Raw genomic sequence first — 4,449 nt, 5'->3', positions numbered from 1 at the left:
ACATGAGCTTTAAATGTTTATATCCAAGAAAGATTGTTATTAACATGTTTTATCTTTTTATCTTACTAATTCTTAATACCTTGCTTATTAAATGTTTAATTTAGATTTGTGTTGTATAATATTTGGTACATCAAATGCTTGATCTTTCATAGTTTTCGGCCGAAATCGTTATTATGATAGAAACTTGATTTGTTGTTAACATAAACTAGCAACATGAATACTTGATGATATTTATAAGTATGGTATTACTTAGATAAGATAATTAATATGATCATGTTAGTAATTTATAATGAGCTAATAACAAGAAATCATCCGATTAGAACCTCATTTGTGTGTGGTTTCTAGTTGAGTAATAAAAAGAGTTTATATTATATTTATTTGAAATACCATTAGTGAATCCTATAACCTTGACATATGTTTTGTTATTGTTTAATCCTTACATCAATATCACATCCCAAAACTTTCTTCAACTCCTTTTCTGTTATTATTCTCTTTAAATCTTTTTCTTTATTTGTAATTTATATAATTCACCTCCCTGTGGTTCGACCCCGGTCTTTCCGGGTTATTTTACTTTGACACTCCTACACTTGGGATAAGACATCAACTCTTTGATCGTGTCAGTGTGAGCGTGAGCGTGAGCTATGTGAGTCCACGCTTCTCTACCTCTTCTTTGCTCCTATATTGGTGGTGCTCATTTATGCTCTCCAATTGGTTTGGTGTTTGGATGACAAATTCCTCCTATTATCTCAATGAGAAGATCTAACTCCTCTACTCCCACCTACAAGATTAGAGGGTTCAGCTCCACCACTTCCACTAACGTGAGAAGCCCTCAGAGTCTTTTTTTCCAAAATCTTTCTTAATCTAGGAGCCAGATATATTTAAAAATAAGAAAAAATCAAGAAAAAAAGAGTAAGGTTCCTCACATAGCTTGACACATTAAAGATTCATCTATACTTAGACAAAGATAGAGATGCGTAAATTTCTCTAGATTTGAAAATTATAAGTTGTCATGTTGAAGAAAATAGAAAAGGATATTTATTTATAACATTAACCTTACTATATTGCTGACACTCTTATTGTCATGCAGTGGACATTAATTATTATGATGATGGATTGAGATTCTCTAGCACAACCATATGTTTTTATTCCTATAACTACTAGGTCTTAATGCCATCAATTATGCCTTGCACCAAGCATGACATTGTATCTTCACACAAGCATTCACATGCTAACAGTAAGTTCACACTTTTCACACTCAAAGTTGTATGCTTCCATGTGAATTTTTTTTTACATAATATTGTTAAAAAATTATTTAGAGAGCAAATGATAATACAAAACAAAAGTTTTAGGAATTTTCCCAACCAAGCTATAAAAATAGGTTAAATGGGCTAAATTCTTAGCCTAGCCAAGCTATAGATTCTTGGACTGATTGGGCTATAAGATAACTCAGGTGGGCTTGGCCTAACTAAGCTACCATGTAACTTGGTTAGGCTAATTTGTTGAGTCGAACAAGCTCATAACCCCTTCTTTCTCCTCCTTTTTTTTTCTTTGTACCTATGTCAAGTCTTTTATTTTTTTGAGCTACTACCATGTATGTCGAGCTTTATAAATTATGACTTTAACTAGAGCTATTGTAGTGAAAACTACCACATAAATAGAACTACCACTTTTTTCTATTGAGTTGTTTTAAATTTCTTCAAAGTTATGCTATCTAGCTTTGTGCCACCTTCTACGGTAAGCCAAAAATAGTGCAAGCTATATATAACATAGACAAGCTACCCTGTGACATGAGTGAGCTACAAAATAGAATTGTCACCTTTTATAGTGAGCTGTTTTATTGTTTTTCCAAGGTAAATTATATATTCTCAAGTTTAGCATGAGACAACATGGATTTTTCTCATTTGAACAACACTATAAAACACTTTAGTTATCTCTCTATTTATTTTTTTAACACAATATTGTTCCTAAAAAAAATCCTTATACTGACTTAAGTATCAAAGTGTTATTTTATAGGTAACAACTATTGTCTACGTATTATTATCCATAAAAAAATCCTAGCTTCAGTAAATTTTTCTTAGGTTTATATATATGTTAGGGTTTTGAAGAATAGGTCTGCAATCAACTACAACATTGAAAGCCTATTTGTATACTTAATACATATGTTAAGGTTCAACACGTACAATTAGAAGTACAATACATCTAACAAGTATACCCTTAGGTGTGTGCATACCATAACATGTAGGGCAGAAAATCCTCATTAAATAATCCATGACTCTTAACATGTGTTCATACAATCTTTAGATGAAATTAACCATCATTGATTAAGACTTGGGCTTTTTTGCTAGAAAGTCTTGGGTTCAATCTCTAAATAAGAAAACGTGGAAATTTGACTTCGGATAAAAATTACAAAGTGTAAAATTAAATCTCTCATTAAATTTGGTCCAACATTAGTTTATTGCTAAGGACAATATCCTCCCAAATCTTGTTTCTTAAGATAATGTTTTTAAACCAATTTCTATTTTGTTATTTCTTTCCTTTTTAACTAGTTCTTGGTTTTAAGTTCTTATATATTTTTGTAATTTTTAAAGTAAAACTTTCAATCAAGATTTCTTCAGGATAACACTAGTAAAACCTTTCACGATGGTTCTTTTGCTAAATCTTTTGGGCTTTCCTTTAGTTGTTAATGGGTCAAGAAGCTTTAGTGTTAGTTGTATAACCAAAGTTCGTAGATAATAATGTTTAGTTTATCATAACAAGAAATGCTAAATATAATAAAGTTTTCAAGAAAAGCCTAAAGTTCATACAAATTTAAATCTATAAGCATGCAAAAACATAACTAATGAAAAACATGCTTTCAACATAAAAATAATAATAGAATAGTAGCATACACACTAAGAATATATTTAGATTTACAATTAATATAAAATAAAATAAAATAAAATAAAATAAAATAAAAAACCTAGCATGCATACTAATAATAAAATTAGTCATGCTTAAATTAAACAAGAATGATACTTACTTGTTAAAGCACTTTAAAGTAATGAATCTTTTGTTGTTGTCAATGATGAATTCTTTGTTCTTAAAGCTTTATTGCTCCTCACTTGTGCAACTAGGATGTTTGCAATATACCTCTCAAGATTCCAACGTCACCATCATAGTTAGATTCACTTCTAAACTAGGTATTTGAACAAAAAATTATATAACTCATATATCTCTCAACAAAATGAGCCTAAGCTCTAGATTTGGAAAGAAAATCAAAGCAGAAAAAGGAGTATAAATACACTAAAAATGAGGTGTCGAAGAGGGTATAAAATCTAAAAAATTCAAGATAGACACTCTTCATTCACCCATTTTTTATAGTGAATTTTGAAAGCTAAAAGGTTAAAGAATTAATTCCCATCATTATCAACCTTTAATTAGCCATCATACATCAAGAATTAAATCTATAAAAATAAAAAGTTCTTGAAGATTAATCTCTCATTCACCCATAATATGTTCACCAAAAAAATTCAACAATCCCATACATGAATGAAAATTATCTCATTAGTTTGAAAACAACTCAAATATTTGTTGAGAGATATTGATTTGGTAGGTTACTACATCATAATACATAGCTTTTGGCTTTAAACCTTTCTTAATGAAATAATATTGAATTTACTCAGCTAAATAGTAAATGCGATGTTTTGAACTATTTAACCTTTTATGTTAATCAAAACAATAATACTTGCACTGTTATTTACATAAAGATTTTCTTTGATTCTCACTATTGTGTTTATTTTGACCCTAAATAATTTTTGGATTCATGAGTGCTTTAGAAAATTCAAATTTTATCAAAATTCTCAAAACAATGGTCACACTTCTTACTTATATAGGTGATCTTTTATTAAAAGTATTCTTCTATAATCCACTTGGTGTACCAAGATATGAAAATCATTAAGAATTCAGCTCACCTTTTATCACGCTACAACTAACACTTATTTCATCATAGGGCTAAGTAGAAAGTAATAATTTTCTAGCGCAGGGCTAAGTAGAAAGTAATAATTTTCTAGTGCTACCAAGAATGTTATATAACTTAGTCTTTTTATTTGAATCTAGATCTTGAGATCTCTAATCGAATCGATTAGGTATGATTATTGTCATAAGCTAATTTTTTAATTCATAAAAAAAATTGAGAATTGTGTCAAGACAACACAGATTAAAGGTTTAGGAACTAATGAGAAAATATAAATTTGGAAGTCAATTTGGCAAAAAATTAGGAGAATTAATAAGTTTAGAAACTTAATTAAACTTTAAATTAGTTAAATGAATGAAATCAGGGGCTTAATTAAATAAATATCAAAGTTCAGGGTCAATTTAGGTCAAAATTGCAAAAACTTAAATTCTAGAGATCAAAGTGAATAGGTGTTGATACTATAGGAGGTTAATTGATTTTACCAAGAGTAATTTTAA

Source organism: Populus euphratica, unplaced genomic scaffold (genome assembly GCF_000495115.2).
Source record: "Populus euphratica unplaced genomic scaffold, PopEup_1.0 scaffold59.1, whole genome shotgun sequence".
Lineage (NCBI taxonomy): Eukaryota > Viridiplantae > Streptophyta > Magnoliopsida > Malpighiales > Salicaceae > Populus > Populus euphratica.
This window is presented reverse-complemented; position numbering follows the sequence as displayed.